Genomic DNA, 17,943 nt, shown 5'->3' with positions numbered 1-17,943 from the left:
ATCAACTGGATTCAGTTGACCTCTTTATCATCAGTTCTCTCTGAAAATTAAGTCGGTGCAAACTTAAGGAATTTTATTACACCTTTGAGTGGATTAAAAAACCAAGAATTTAAAAATTAATGCAAATTTCAGAAACCTAATTCAAATAAGTATTTTTCTTTATTTAAAGAGAAAATTGTCGCATTTAAATTGTTACATATTTATCTACTTATTAGCAATCATGATTGAAAGTACAAAGATGACTTTGAAATTTGGTTGATATATCCCGATAATGAAACCTATTACAATACAGCTGACATTGTATTCACATTTTAGCCTATAAGAAAATTCTAACCATCTTCATCCTTCTGTCTTGTGAGGGAGGTGCATGTGTGTGTTGCAAAGGTATAATTTTCATGGTTCTACCGGAGATTCACTTGTTTAGGGGAAAATTTAAACTGATGGTCTTGACTGTCATGCTATCTATGCTGTCAAATCTTAATAAATAATATCCTTGATGAAGGCTGAGTGTTGTACTATCTACTTCATCTGCTTTAAATACTGAGCTGGAGAAAGATTTGGGGATGTTGGTCAGTGACTCCACATGACCTAGCGATGTGTGCTTGCAGCTGAGAAAACCTTCAAAATGCATCAAAAGGAGTGTGACCAACAGGTCAAGGGAGGGCTTCTCTCCCTCTGCTCCACTCTTGTGAGACCCCAACGGAGTGCTGCATCCTAGTCTGGGGCCCCCAACATTAGAAGTACTTAGACCTGTTGGAGCTAGTCCAGAAGGGGTCATGAAGAGGATCAGAGATATTTCAAGGCTGGAGGCCTACCAGAAAGACTGAGAGGGACTATTTACAAGGGCATGGAGTGACAGGAAATGGGAATAGGCTTCAAACTGAGAGACTAGGCTTAGATTGGATGTTAAGAAGAAATTCTTTACTGTGAGTGAGGCAGTGGCACAGGTTTCCCAGAGAAGCCATAAATGCTCCATCTCTTGAGGTGCTCCAGGCCAGGTTGGATGGGGCATTGAGCTACCTGATGTAGTGGAAGGTGTCCCTGCCCATGGCGGGGAGGTTGGAACCAGATCATCTTTTTGGCCCCTTCCAACACAGGTCATTCTATAATTCTATGATTATGATTCCATGACTACCACAAGTTTCATTGATATGGTTGTGACAGGGGGGCTTATGATAGCTAAATAAACCCTATGTAGCTTTTCTTCATGGTGTTTTTTTTTTATTTATTCATTATGTTATTGAACCTCTTACATTAACTGGAAACAGCATTCTCTAAATCCTTGCAAAGTGTTTCAAATCTGCCTCAACTGGTAATAATGCTTTGGCTCAGAATTGCACTGCACAATTTACATCAGTATTGCCACAGGGGCTTGAATATTTCTGTTGTAATTTCTTTATTTTTTTTTCTGAAATTAAAATCATTGTCTAACTTCATATGTAGAGAATATTTTCTCACCTTTTGAATATATTTTTCCATTTCTTCTTCTAAATAGAAGTGTATTTTCTGGATAAAACTGGAAATCATGTCCCACTAGAGCAAATGAAGGACCATAATTCACGATGCACCAGCTTAATCTTCTGTGTACAAAAGCTTTTCAGTACAGATGATCTGTGAAGCATGCCAAGCCTCCAAGACAGAATTCAAATAACAGGCAAGTCAACAATAAATTCTTATAGTAAAATTAATTGCGCTTGTATGGAAAACAAAAGCACCATGCAGTGTCTCTGCAAAGAGAAGCAATGTGCTTACACCCTTTGGTGCCACAAGTACAAGGGCTATACAACATTCAAGAGCATTTTTGAACTGCAAGAATGACACCGAAGGTTCAGTCTTGCTGAGACTTTGATGAATGTGGCAACACTTTCTGAGAATATACCTCTTTGCAGCTAGAATAACATCAGTTATTTTATGCTTTAGATGTGGATACACAAACAAGTCACTGTGGGGCAGTCTGTTGTGTACAGATCTCCTCTGCAGTCCTCATGCACAATCAAACAACTATGACACAAACCCTTCTTCAAGAAAATAGTAAATGCAATGAAATATCCCTCTTTCATTGTGTGAAGGCCCTTTTTTTGGCAGCCATAGTATTTCACAGACTTAGTGGAATAGAGAAGCACTACTGTACAATAAATCAAGTTACTTTTGAATTATACCTACCTGACTTTTGCTCATGTGTTGACAGGCTGACTCTGACAGCAGACATTGTGTTTTCTATGAATACTACATTTTGTTTATGCAGCATATCAGGCTTGTTGCCAGAGACTTTAGATGTAACCTCAAAACCAACATTATAATAACAAGGATATTTTACAGCACATTGCACTTAGCCTTAGCAATCACCTAATTCCCTTTAATGGCAATTGCCAGCTACAAGACTGAGACAGCACAGAGAGAGCTCATGTTAGGAGATCATTAACACAGCTAGTTGCCAAAAAGTGCAGCTCTGTCAAGTATCAGGTTCTAGAGAAATCCTGCAAAATGGAATGCCTCTGCTTCTGTCAACATCACCATGACCTGACTGCAATCTAAAATTTCACATAGCAAGTAGCTGAACTTAAGGATTTTCCTTTTCTGTGGCTTTCATTTTTAATATCTTCCTCCTATATGGATTCTCTGGTATCTTACAATGGCATTAATTAGCAGAATGACCCCATCAGTGAGATAGGCAGTGCTTCTTTTTTTACACGTTTGTCTATTTTCACTAAATGCATAAGGACTTAGTTTCCTTGTGAATTATCTGTCATGTGTCAGTAAGATACAGTGAAGGACAGATAGACAGAAAGATAGTATTACTAAGTAAAGTGCATTTTCTGGATTGCTAAAAATAACTCAAAATCTTTCAAAAAATGCTAATTAAAATACCCAAATATAATTTTAACAAAAATCATTGTCAGGATGCTAGAGCATCAGATAGAATAGAAAATCTCCTCTCCTTACCCCTTACCAAAGCTGGATTTGGTTTTCAGCAAGTCTGAGGATCTCTTCAGCAACACATCCATGCTGCTTACATTGCAAGAGAGTGACTGTGGCACCTGCATTTCTCCTCACCAAATCAGGTGCTCCATGGCCTGAGTACAGCCCTGCTGCAGGGCCTGGAAGTGGTGTGGGTCACACAGGGCTCCTCACCTGGCAGAGCTGTCACCAGCACCCATCACAGGGGTGGGCCTAGCACCAAGGCCTTTTTTGGTTCCAGCATAAATTAGAGTGAGCTCATGCAGTTACAGTGGGGAAAACCACAGCAAGAATCATCTGGGGACATGTGCGGTATTCACACTCTCTAAACAGAGAGAGACATAATTCTCTCTCGCAGGATTTTTCCTGGGGAATGCAGTGAGAAAGCTCAGAGAGAGAAGAGAAAACAATTCTTATCTCTATTCGCTGCTCCTGTTGTTTGGCTCATGTGGAATGTGTTACAGAGATTCTTTACCAAGAGGGATTTGTTAATTGGACTCTGCTGATGGTTGTTTGGACCGATTGACCAATTGGGTCAAAACTGTGTCGTGACTGGAAAGGCTCACAGGTTTTCCTTTAGTTTTATGTAGTTTTAGCATAAAGTATAGCATGTAGTGTAATACAATATAGCTTAGTAAAGCATTTGTTCAGCCTTCTGAATCATGGAGTCAGAGCACGTTATTCCCTGGCTGGGGGCTCCCTGCATCAACAGACATGAGTCTGCCCATCACAAAGTGGTACTTTTACCTCTCCTTATAGGATGAGGCAACCTCTTTTAAGAGTGATACAATTCTTATGCTTTGCTCTTAGTTTTTAACCTCCCTCTGCCCCTACCCAAAAATCTTTCTATTGTCTGTTGTACCAAGATCCTAAGAATTTTGTTTTCCATTTGTTTTCCAGCTCTCTTAGAAAATGTTTATGTTGTAAGCCTGATAAAGAGTATTTACAAAAACACCAACAACTTCACTACCCTCACAACCCAGACTGGACAGTGCCTCTGTTAGTGACTCCTTTGGTGTCAGTAGAGGATTCCCAAGGGACAAGCAGCTGAAACTTTTGAGTGCTGAACATTTTCTGTTTGGAGAAGATAAGCTACTGTGAGGCAATCTGCAATATTTATGATTCTGTTACCACCTCAATAGCTATATTTTTTTAATTCTAAAATAGATTTCTGGAATTATGTATGCAATTCTGGAAATATATGCACTGAGGGATTAAGATATTTCTCTAAAATATTTTCAGTAACGAGGTCTGTTGAAGTAAGTTCTACACCTTAATATCTTTTCTGTTGAAAATTATCACATGCTCTACATTTAAGATCCTGTGGCTTACAAAGCAATCCATGTTCAACAATACAGCTTTTCTGTTAAATTAGCTGTATTTATCAAATAGGTATAATTCCAATTAAAAAAAATGGTTTAGGAAGACAGTTGTTAAATAACTTCTGAACACAGGTTGTAACATGTGCCAAGATTCTACATATGGTGAAACTTTAAACAAATACTTAGTAGGATAATAACTCACAAGGGAGTTAATTGTCCTGGTTGTACATTTTTTTTTTCTTGCACAAACTGTTAAAGTTTTGGCCCTTTTTGTTTTCATATGAGCATGTCATTTTGCTAATGGATTTAACACCACCATTTGCTCCAATTTCCTCATGTCTACTTCAATCAGCACACAAAGCACTACACAGAAAGAAATGCATATAGATTCATCTCCTTCATTTCAGAGCCCTCAAGGAGGAAATCTGTTATTGCTTTCCCTTTGAAAAACTGTATTTAGTGATGGGTTAAGAGATTGAGGCACAGCATGCAGTGAGACCTTCCCCAGAGCAGAGCTGACTTCAGAGCCATTGAGATAAATGCCATTTCCATACATATTACAGAAAAATACTTTGATTTTTCCTAATTTTTAGTTGTCATCTCAGTTTTGTCTTTGTTGCTATTTACTTTCTTGTTTCTTTGAAATATCTTTACTTCCTTTCCTTAGTTCATAAATTCAATTCTCACTCTCACAGTCTTTTGACTGTCTCCATTTGCCTTAATTGAGATCTGATTCTGGGAATTGTTCTTTTGAATGCAAGATGTTTATTGGTTCTTGTTTTTTGTTTTTCTCTTTTTGTGAAGTCCTCTCAGAGCAGATAAGAGAGCAGTGTAATGCTCCGTATAACAAATCTGATTAGAAAAATGTAATCAAAGCTGACTGCCTTTCAAACCTCACCTTTTTTATTAAAAAATGTCTTTTTCATGCACAATTCAAGGCTTTATCACCTACAAAAGGTGCTAGCATGCTAGAAAAGTCTAATGGCCTACCTAGGCTTTTAATTATAATATCTGAAACCTCAAAGGTTTTTTTTTCTGTTTTAGTGTAGTGCTGCATTTTTAGGCATTATGGCATTAAAAAAACAAACAAAAAAAAAAAAAAAAACACCAAAAACAACCAAACACAAATACATTGTAAAATAATTAAAGTAAGTAATCATGAAGGAAAATACTAAGAACTGGGGTTATTTGGAACAGCATATTTTGCTGCCAGAAATTAGTGATTGCTCTTTTTGTTTCCCTTGATATTTGTCTGTATATTGAGGAGGAGATTTGTCTGTATATTAAGAAGGGGAAATAATTGAACCTAAATGACATTATTAGTGATTTTCATTTTTTGAAGGCCATGGAATATGTCAATATTTCCTTATTTTCCTTTTCTAGATGACTGCTTTCAAAAATCTAGAATTTCTAGAGCCAGTTGAAATCTGATTTCCTGCAAAAATATATAGTAGAATTCATTATTCCCTTCTTTCTGAGACATTTCTGTGGTGAATTCTACAGTTAGAACAGAGGTGTTAAAATTTTACTCTCTCCTGCTTTGCTTCATTAACATTGATGGCAACAAGCACCTTCATGGCCTACACAATTCATTATTTTTATATAGTTCTTACTACTCAAAAGAGGTTTTAATGTAGTTTTCTCAATGATACTTTCACCCACTTGCATTTTCTACTGAATTTGAATTTTACTGTAATGCTTCTGGAAAGCAGCAGGAAGATCCCTGTCTGTGACTCACTGCAGAAACCAAGTAGTGACACTAATGATGCTTTTTTATTTATCCACTCACAGAGCAGAAAAAACACCATACCACTGTTCTGGCCATTCTCAGAATATTTCCTAGATTTTTTAAAAAACCCAAAAAAACCCAACAACAATGAGTCTGACCTGTGGCAAAGAGGGTCTAAAGGGATGGTTTGTAGACTGTTCACACATCATTTCTGTGTCAAGACAAACTTTGATGGGCAACATTACTAACTTGAGGCTGTTGCATGGTCAATTTAAGCTGATTGATGACCCCATTTCTATTCATTCTAAATGACTTGGACATCACAAGAGTACTTTGGCATCCTTAGGAAAGGTTAGGAGTTTAACAAACTCTATACTCTGTTATTCTACCTTGTCACTGGTGGAGGTGACAAGACCTGGATTTATCAAGACAGTTAAGGGGGCGTTAGCCTCCTATGCTGCAGTCTAATTATGGTGTGCACAGTCTCAATCATGTAACAGCAACAGCGTATTTGCTATAATCATCCCATCCATGGTGGCCTCTGTCGAGCTATTCACCTAAGGGAAGCTAATAAATATTTGTTGCAATGTTTTCTCTTGAAATAGATTGCAGATACAAGACAGATTTCTTTCCACAAAAACGTTTCAAGGCACTTAGAAATGTTTTTTTCCTAGTAAAAAGGAGGGAAGAGTGCATCTTATTGGTCCCATGAGAAAGAACCCAGCAGCCAAAGTTAGAAAATGAAAAATTGAATAACACTAGCTCTTTATACATTTAGACTGAAACCCAGTAAATTTTTAACTGCCTCTATTGTGAGGTTTTGTACAGTTGTCTACTGGATAAATTATCTAAAAAAGTAAACTATTTTCTAGATCAAACTTTCTTCATGTGAGAACTTGCAAGTCTCCTGAATTTGTTGTCCTATATGTGATCCTAACTCTGTATCATTTGAATAGAAGATTGACAGTCAGGAACTTAAATTTTCATCTAGTGTTATATTTTACTCCCATAGTCACTGCTGGTTTTTCCTTTCCCTAATCACAGACATAATTTTACAGCACTGCAATGGTTTTTATCTACCTTTGATCAGAGCGAGTTCTTCCACTGTTTATAAATTTATGTCAAAACTTTATGAAAATAAATTTCAACTTCTGCTTGGTTCATGAATGATTTAAATATTGCTCAAAGTAACTCACTGTTTGAACAGAGAATTCTGTCACCCCAGTGATATGTTTTTGCTCTACGACTAGATGAACGCCGAGCAAAAAAATTCTATTTTATGTAGCAAATATTTCTGAAATTAACATTTCTGTAAATATTTTCCAGATGAAAGTGAATAAATGTTTTCAAGTACATGAAAGTTTTATTCAAGGTAATGCTTGTGAAAAGTTTTTCCTACTTGTTAAAATCTAGGCTTTATCTGCTGTGGGATGATAGCATTTTGTGCAGTTTTTGATCAATCTCCTGTAGTCTAATTCAGGTCTTTTTTTAATTTAATTTTTTTCAGGGTTGTCTCAATTTTGCAATGAGATATAAGGACTGAAATATCCTTATTTCATGTTATACCAGACCTTTATTTTATTTAGACTTGAGAATTTCCTGTGAAATGTGCAAAATTTGAAGTAGCAAGAAAAGTATGAGAGAAAATGAAATCAATATCTCTGTGGACAAAGAAATCTCTTTCAGCAGACAAGTATCTTTCTATATGCCTAAGTAGTAAAAATTTAGATTAGAAATTACATGGGAGCATTATCTGCATATTCATGTTTTACAGACAGGTAATGAACCCTTTGGAAAGAGTTGTTCCTTTTCCTAGCCCTTTGGAAACAGTTTAGACCACTTGCTTAAATTGACTTTTCCTCTGCTTCTAGACAGGTCAAATGCCACAGGAGTCAGAGTAAAGATATACTGACATTTATGCCGTTGAAATGGGTGATTCCCTTTTTTATTGAAGGAAAATTTTTAAAATCATATAAAATCAGTTAGAAGTTACAGCTCTCTGTTCTCTTTATTTTTAATTTGTACTTGTGTATCATTGCTTGCCCTCTGTCAAACTCAGACTAACTAATTTGCTTTTTTGCTTCAAGTATCATAAAAAATCGAAATCATAAAAAGCACATAAAGAATAAATTTGAAAGTCTTAATATTTGAAACTACAGCCTTGCCTTTTTGGAGGAGGAGTTTCTGTCTCCTAAATTCACCACCCATAAGGAAGGGTGAAAAGAAGGAGGAAAAGAAGGCAAGTAGGAAAAGAAGGTAAAGCCTGGTATTGAACCAGAAAGTAATTTGGAAATGTTCTGCAACTAATGACTGCTTCCATGGAATTTATAGGTGAGATGCAAAACTCTCCTTGGTGAACTAAAGGACAGATTTTAGCACATGTTTTCATAAGTAGGACCCATGGATTTTGTTGACTGGTGTCCTCTTCATTACTTTTCCCCAGAAGAAAATTTGCTTTGTTATAATAGCTGGCTTGAAAGTCCACAGAACTGCCATGGCAGCACATGGGGTGCAGAGATTCCTGCTAGCAGTAGCTGTGGGATGTTAGCATCTATCTCACAGGAATTTAATTAGTATCTAGTTTGTTTTTCAGGTAAGGAATTACTTTAAAATTTGATTGTGTATTTTACAACTATCTGGGAAAAAATACCCATCTAATTTTTAACTGACAATGGATAAATAAATTATGTGTCTGAGGGGCAGGAAGGCCTAAGAACTTTACATTTTAGAATCCTGTGAATCAAATCTGAATTGGTAGGAAACAGAACGCTGATGTCACTTAATGTTGCTTGTTAGAATATGAGCTGCCAGTCTCTGTTCAAAATCAACAGCTGTCTAGACCTCCACATCCAGAGTTCCAAGTAATATTATTCATGCAGAGGTAGGAAATATCACATTTATCATACACACAGAGTTCTAAAAGATGTTATGGCTACAGATGTTGAATTCCTGTTTCAATTTTAGAGAAAAGTCCTTTTAAAATCTGAAAGAAAAGAGTATAGAAAATTTGTCCTGTCATTTCTCATGTTTTTCATGGGTGAAAGGTGTTCAGTCCTCCTGAATAAAAGCCTTTCTTTATAACTGTAGCTATCTAAAATTTCAGTATCTAGTCTAAGAAAATAAATTTTCCTTTCCTGCATTAAGTACTGTTGAAAGGTATACATCCAAAGGGCAATTAATTTAATTTCATAAAAGAGAATTAAGTGAGATGAGCTGCTCTTTGACGATATTTTTTCTGTTCCATTCTCTAATTAGAATACCTATGCTCCTAGACTAGAAAAGGAAACAAATTTGTACATAGAAAGAGTGAAGAGGGAGAAATAGTAATACAAGTCTGTTAAGCTTATAACCTTTGAATGAAACTTAATTTCAATTTCCTCTCCCGCTGTAATCTCTTCATTTTCCTTTTATTGTTGTGGAATTAAAATTTGGTTTGCAAAGAAAGTGTAGTTTATTAAAGTCAGCAAATAGAAGAAAAATTATATAAATTCGTAAAAAAACACCACCAAGATTGAGCTGAACAATGTCAGTCTGCTTCTAGTGGGAGTTGTATACACAGACCTGTCTAAGTAATCTAATGTAAGCCTCTATCTTCTTCACATCACAGCCTGAAGCAAAACAAAAAAGATGAATAGCGTAGACCAACTGGTGTTTTAAGTCTCCATAATAAGCTGTGTGTAATTTAAATACTTGTTTCCTTCAGTAATTATAGCAATAAGGACAAAAATCAGAGCTTGGACTGAAATATATGTTACCAAGTTGGTAATCTGCCATCCTCACATTCTCCTGTAAAAAATAAAGTTGTGAGTCAACAGAAACAGAAGACATCATCCCAGAATAACTATCTGGAGATGGACCAACTATTATCTCATCAGAAGTTAATGCAACTATATTTAAAATTAAAAGCCAGAAAAAACAACAGACGGAAGGAACGCAGTCAGCAGCAAAAAAGCATTGCTGTTTAACTGTAATTTTGATCCTGAGCCTCTCCCCAGGGTCCTCTTCCATCTCGCACTGTCTCAGGCAGTTGGCTCACGGAGTGCTCCGCACACACACGATGGAGATAAGCTGCACATGCTGCCGGGTGTGTTTGGCACTCTGGCTCACACCTCTCGGCTCTTGGGCAGCTTGGCCTTGGTCTCAGGACTTTGTATCTCCCCCACGCCGTTTTAGGTTTCCCTCGCCATGCCTTCAACACCCTTCATGCTGTTTAATTTCAAACAGAATATCTTCGGAATATAGAAAGCAGAGAACATATTTCGTTCGAGCAGCTTTGTGAATTACTATAAAAGCAGCAGTAATTTGATTATTTAGTCCTTGCGAATTTGATTCGTTAACTGGAAGGGAAAATGAGATGATGGCTCTTCCATTGTGTTTTAGGGAGAGAAAAATGTTAAGAAAAAGGTAATACTTTTTATTAGACCACTTTATAAGTGAAGGAAAAGCAGACTTTTGTACGTGCAGATCTCTCCTCAAAGAAAAACAGAACAACAAACACTTTTATGTTTTCCAAAATTACAGCATTCCGTGGTTGATGGAAAGAGAAGGGAGATTAATAGGTTGTGGTATTTTTCTAGAAAAATTGAAGTTGAAATATGGTCAGTGGTATAGGGAGAGAGACATAGATTCACTAGGGAATTGGTTTTTTGGTTGTATTTTTTTGGTTTTTTTTGTTTGTGTTACTTTGTCCTTTGTTTTGGTTTTTTTTTTTAAGCAAAACTTCAGACTCAAATAAAACTTATTTTAAACTTCTAAACAGTTTTGACAAAAACTATAAAGTTGTAATACATCTTGACTGCTTTGGGCTTTGTTTCCATGTCTTTTCTGAAACAAAAGATTAAAGATCAGAAGTGTCTGAAACTTATCTAATTTAGGAGAATGCCCAGGATTTGGACTGTGGAACATGTGTGAAAGCAAACAATCTCACAAAATTTCTTTTTCTTTTGAGCTAGGAAACTAAAAGAACAGCATATGAAATTTTGTTCCTGACATTCATCTCATTCCTTGGCTTACTTCTTACTGACACTTGACTTGGAATGGCACTTCCTTGGCCCATTTCTTCATAATTAGTCATCTCTTATAGAAAACAAAGGAAAGAAAATGGTGATTACACCAGAAGATAAGGAAAAAATGTGCTCACTTATAACCCCAAAAAAGCTACAATTAGGTGCAGATTTTATATTTCATTGCTGTTTGTCAGAGACATTGAGAAAGAACGACTACTATTTGCTCTTGTAAGACCTTGGTAAGAAATCCAAAAAGATGCAAGAAACTAATAGATATAAGTCTATTGCCCACTGAGAAAAAGAGAGACTGACAAATGCACTATGAAACATAAAATTTAATAAAAGGTAAAAAAGATTACAAAAAATAATGATTATGCAGGAATTATGGTAACATGGAGGATAAGCTGGCAGGAGAGGATTCAATCTACACTCTGAATCTGTACAGTATATGGGGAGAACTAAAGCCCCCATAAGTGTGGTTGTCTTACATTCTGGCCCTTGGGTACTCTTCCTGCCCATGCATTTAATCCATGGAGTAAACAGGGCTATGAGCAAGTAAAGGTGAGGGGACAAAGGCACTATCAAGTTAATGGCAACATTTTAAATGTGTGTCTAAGGTGTGTAGGTCTCTATCTATAATGAAGACTATAGATCTCAAACAAAATATGGAAATGTGGGTGAGAGGTTTAATAAAAAGATTAGCCTCACCATTCAAAACTGAATAAGTGATTTAAAAACTTAATGATGCATTTTTTTCACCTGCCTTTTTCAGAATACAAGGTGTGTACATACTCAATTTGTAATGCAGAAATTGGAACACAGACACACACATATACTTAATAACAAGGAATGTTAAAATGCTGCAATGAACAAGTTGGCACAGCCAACTGAAACCCCATTAGCAAAAATGTGCATTTAATTAACATAGTTAAAAGGATTGTCAAACTTCTTTCTACCCCACTACAAACCAAATTCAAAATTAAAACCATGCATGAATCTTAAAAGGAAATTTCCTGTTGCAGTCAATGTGTAGTATTAGTAAAGTTTTTGTGTCTTTGTTCTTTTATTTTTTTTACAAGCATCACTTTAAATGTGCAATGTGCTCTAATGTGTGTTTCTATACATTTGGCACAGATCTCAGATTGGTAATGATGAATTTTCCTGGCAGACAAATACTTGGTTCTATCAGATCATGAAAATGAGCACTTTTGGACTGAGGTCTGCATGGAATTGTACCAGTATGTGTGCACTGACCCCAAGTTTAAAACATGTTTCATTTCAACAATTGTAATGGAAACTGATTGTTTCTGTTGTTTTCAGAAGACTTTTAAAAAAATTATTATTTTTGTTTTGCCTTAAAAGAGCTCAAGAGACATCACAGTACTTTTGCCAAAGAGAAAATCAAGGGGCAAATTGCAAGTACTGGTTTAGTTTATATAACATTTAACAAAGGATTAAATAAAAATGCAAGTGATGCAGAGGGTTTTACTCTGGTATCTTCCAGTACTAAAATTTCTTGACTTCACATGGCAAAGCAAGTGACATGAAAAAATAATTCTGAAGATGCAGAACACCAAAAAAACGCCACAAAACACAACAACAACAAAAGAACCCAAACCAAAACCAAACTCACCAAACTTGTGGAAATTTATTATATTTTGTAGCTGATTTTTTTTTTAACTTGTTGCATGCTGGAGATCTTGCTGTCCATCCTCAAATTTATAGAGATGTGCAGGTGTTTCATGACCAGGTTTGGTGGGCTTCTGTGAGAAACTGCTAGAAGCCTGCCCTATGTCCAAAAGAGCCAATGCCAGCTGGATCCAAGACAGACCTGCTGCTGGCACAGCCAAGCCAGCTGGTGACAACGGCAGCACCTCTGCATTTAAAAAGGGTGAAAATGCCCTGTGCATCTTCAGTGGGAGAGGGGAGTGGGCGTGTGTGAAGCAAAGTGAAAATTTTCCAGGATAGAACTTCATTTTAATTTAGGTGCAATGTACATTTTTGAGTTGAGTCTGTGGTTAGAAACCATAGTTATTTAGCCAGAGTGCAAGGCTTAAGTTCAGTGAAGTTACTTCAGCGAAGGACAGAGATGAAGGGGGGGAGACAGAAGATGATAGAGAGAGACAGGGACTGCTGTAAGGGCAAGTCAGCCTGACCTCGGAATTCTTTCTGATAAAAAGGGACTAGTGGTAAAAGTCACACGAAACCCATAAAAATGAATATGTATGAACCTGTGAAACTGTATGCATATGTATTTGAGAGGGGGATAAAAGGAGACCTGAAGTTCTCAGAGGTACGCATGCCTTTTTTGAGGAGAGCAATCTCTGCATGCATCCAGCGCTGTAATAAACATACCAAGCTTTACAACTTTTACAAAGTTGTGAGGTTTCTTCTTGTCTCCGCAAAACATGTGTGAGTGAAACAACTCTGCACACACCCAGGGCAGCGAAGAGGGAGGAGGAGCAGGCACTCCTTGTGCCAGGGCAGAGGTTCCCTGCAGCCTCTGGGGAGCACCAGGCAAGGCAGCTGTGCCCCTGCAGCCTTGGGTGACCACGGGCAGCAGAGGCCGCTTGCAGCAGAGCAGAACGCCACGCTGCGTGGATGTGCCTGAAGGAGGCTGAGCCCCTTAGGAAGCCTGGGCTAGAGCAGGATCCTGGAAGGACTGAGCGAAGAGATCACACTGGAACAGGTTTGGAACCTTTTCTTCTATTCACTGGAACCTTTTCTTCTATTATGTAGAGCGCTTGCTAGACAAACTTTGTCTTCTCTGTTTTTAGAACAAATCTTTACCTCCTGTACACTCAAAAGCTATGACCCATATTCTGCATATCTTTTCACATAGGTAGCACTTCTAGCAGTACAAGCAATACCATTCTGTCAGGCTGCTCCAGGGGCTGAACCTGCTGTGAGACTGAAGCAGAATACCACTGGCAGGGGAAAACTGTGACCAACAGCAACTCTGCTGCTGCCTAAATGAGGTCAGCTCACACCCTTGGTACTCTTAGATAAAGCAAATCTAATTTAATGAGAAACTATGAGCTGAATGAACCAAAAAGAAAGTTAATTTTATTTCTAAAAGTAATGATAATTACTGAATTTTTATATTGGCAAATAGGGGTACCTTTTATAAGTGGATAATACAATTTCTGGTGTCTGCATAGAGTTCTGTGACATTGTTTTCACAGAAATAACATTTATAAGGCTAGTTTTAGACAAATTTTGCACCAGTTCTTCTTGCTTGAATAGATTTATGATAAGGGTCCATCTGAAAGAAGAAGGTTGTCTTTTTCAACAAGCAAGAAAAAGACCTTTCACAGTTTTTAGGTAACTGAGGAATGAGGGTTAGAAAAATAGAAAATAAAGTATGACACTAGTGCATATTTATATGTTTGTGGCATAATAAATAAATCAGAAAATGCCTTTTTCTCAATGAAAATAAGGTGAAAAAATCCCTAGCCAAAATATTGTTTTGATGCTGCCTATTATTTTGAGCTTGATGTGAGCTTGATATTTTTCTTAAATATTCTCTTTTGGATCCTGTAGCACAATGCATTTCACAGTTCTTTCTACTTTCTTTAGCAAAGAAATAAAAGTTAAAAAACTAGAATTTGTAAAGGCTCAAAATACCAGAAGGAAAAAAAAAGGAAAAGGCTACCATGGGCTAAAATTGTGGAGACTTTGTTTATTTCATGACCTTCTAAGGAATAATCCTGGTATATCAGTCCTTCATGCTAGCAATATTTTTCTCTACCAGAATAATTAGTAGCACATACTATAATAAAAACTTGGTTATTTCCCTCAGAAACAAGACAAGGTACGTTTTCTGACTTCCTTAAATGTCAGAAAATTTTATTACATTACCAAAGAGAGTCGCTGTTAGTTATATCACCTTATCTGACATTACAAAATATTCTTCTTGCAATTAACAAATGGAATAAAATCAGATGTCCACTAAAGCATTAATAATTTTATGCAGTGCTATTTAATTTGTATTTTTCCCAGCTCTGTCTAATGAGATTTGCTGCTTGTGGATTAGCAGGTTGAACAATTAGTCTACTCTTTAGTGTAATTATTCCTTCCTATCCATCTGCCCCAAATCATAAAAGTTCCTTAAAATCTATTTAATTTCAGCAGATTTTTGTTTTCTCTCCTCAGAGGCATGCTTTGGAGACTGCATTTGTGCTACTTACCCATTCTGCTGTCCTCCTTGTGTCTCTGGGGAAATAGGAGCACAAAGTGTGTGAGTAACTATGATCCTCATAAAGTCTTAGCTGCTAGCTGAGGTGCCACTTGGAGGCCATCAGAGCATGTATCTGCTGAACATCCTTTCCCCAGAAACAGAAGAGCCTCCCTCCCCTGTCCTAGTTCAAGGCATGGTACTGTCACTGTTACTTCTGATGCTGTCACACAGTTTCACCAGTCATGGCTCTTGGTGGCTCTTCAGGGCATTTTCTGTATTTTTCTGCCCAGCAGAAAACAAAGCAATTGTTATAGTGTGACCAGAGAACTCCTGTGGGAGGTATCACAGCTCCCGGAGCCTCCTGGGTTGCACTGCAGTTACCGTGTGATATTCCTATCCGTGGCTGCAGACACTGGCCCTCAGGTGCACGACGCGGAGGTTCAGGGACAACACACCATGACCAACATGATTGAGTGAAGCCAAATTTATTATCCTTAAAAAGACTATATTTATAATAAATCTCTACTGTCCACATGTCTCTAGCTAATACATGATTGGTTAATCATGGCTGTTCACACGTCTAAATTAGAATGCTGATTGGATCACCTAATTTTTCACACGTCTTGCTGTGCTCGTCAGGCCCACCCATGATTAACTCTTTTTTTTCTGACTTTCCCAAACTTGCTGACAAACTTGCTGAGTCCTGATGATTCTTCTTCTTGTATCTCTTTCAAGGATATACCGACCCCATTTCTCAATATGTCCATTATTCATCGCCTGTGTACATGACCATTGTCCATTAGTACAAGCATGCTGGATTGTGCATTGGCCGAATATGGCCATTGTCTAACAAAAACTCCTCAATCTGTAAAAAACTCTCAACACTCAGGAGTCCTTTTTGCGAGGGATCCCTACTGGAATTATTCTCACCATGATGCCATTTGGCCTTGCAGGTGCAGCCAGTTCAGAGGTGGAGCCATGTAGCCCACACTCCTTACTGAGTTTGTGAACTCCAAAATATGGAGAAAATTTTCATCTTGAACTTCACCATCAGTAGATTTTTGAATTTGTTGAATTTACATGGGGAATATTTTCTTCTTCAGTAACACTGCTCTTGAGTGTTATAATCATGGATAAAATTGAATTATGCCGCTAAGATCACCTTCAGACAGCCAGAGTCACCCGAGGAGGCATCATCTGCTGACACCACCACAGCAACACCAGCAGGGAGGTTGGGGCAGCCTGCCTCAGGGGTCCTGAATCATAACTGGCACATTCTAAAATGCAGATATTCTGTCTGGCTTCATATTTATTGGCTGCTTATGAGCTAGAAAAATTGATAAGTCGTTGTTTAGGAAGTTTCATGTATGAATTGTTTAAGACAACCTTCAGGCTCTTGCAAATACATAACTTTAAGTCATCAAAAATTTAAATAAATGAATGATTTAGATTCCCAGTCCTAGTATATGAGAAACTCTAGGGACAATTTGGGAAAATTTTAATTATTTAAAATCTCATAACCAGTAGATAAGTTTGAGATAACTTTCCTTGCTACATTTTCAATACTCAGCTCAAAAAAGAAACACTTGGAGACAGGCCTACATCAAGTGGCAGGATATAGAATCAACATTCCATGTAAAATGGAATATAACATGCATTAAAAAAATAATATTTGAAAGTAGAAAAAAATCACATGGATAAGATTGGATTTTCAAAAGCATGAAGTGTTGGTTTCTGATTGCCCTGAAATCAGTACTGAGACATTCAGTGACTTCTATGGGAGCAGATCAAGTACAATGCTGTTCACATTTTTAACTCCTACTCATAAGTAACTTTTATATATCTGAAAATAGAGAAACATACTCTGGTAATGAATATTCAGTTACTTCAGAATATTCTTAGCTTTCATTTGAAAAGCATTTGAGTACATATGGCTACGAAATGTGTGCTGCATCCAATCTATTTTCCTGGTGCTTCATAGCACCAGTCTGTAATTGAAGTGCTGGGAAAATTGATAATTGAACCCGTTCAAATAGCTGAGGTGCTTTTTAATAGATTTCTCTTCTGCTTGAAAAATGCATTTTTAATAAAATGTTTCTGGCTTTAAAATCCTTCAAAATCTTTTAGGAGTAAATATTGTTGAATTACACAGTGATTTTCTAGTGCAGAGAGGCAGGCAGATATGCTTACATATCCCTTCCTGACAAAACTGTAATGACTTTTCAAGCGCAAAAAAACCATTTAAAGTAGCAATTATAGAACTGCCAGAAAATACATAATCAAAACCTACAGATGAGTCTGTGCAGATCTGTACATTTTGGGCTGCATCGCCTGCAGCATGGAAAACTGTCTGCAGGATGCTTATTGCATAGCTGAAGGTCAGCTTTAATAATAGTAATACCTTCCACAGTGAAGTTGTTCCAAATGTATTAGTTAATTATATGTATGTACATGAGTCTAGATAGAAGCCTTGAGAATTAAGTTTTCATTATATCGAATGGCAATCTGAGATTTAACAGAGCAAAATAGGAAACTATGTAGTCTGGAAATGATCAAAGGAGACTGGGAAGTACCACCAGAAGAATGAGGATGCTTTTCAGAAAAAGAAGCGAATGATGCAGGTGATTATCTTCTGCCTCCATGAAACAGAGATGATGTAGAAATATATTGCACATTCTATCCAAGATGCCTGTATAATAAACTTGCATTATACCAAGTTAATTAATCACATGTGAGAGTAATTTGTCT

Source organism: Melozone crissalis, unplaced genomic scaffold, assembly GCF_028551555.1.
Source record: "Melozone crissalis strain CALT ecotype California unplaced genomic scaffold, PUWL_Pcris_2 ptg000018l_1, whole genome shotgun sequence".
Lineage (NCBI taxonomy): Eukaryota > Metazoa > Chordata > Aves > Passeriformes > Passerellidae > Melozone > Melozone crissalis.
This window is presented reverse-complemented; position numbering follows the sequence as displayed.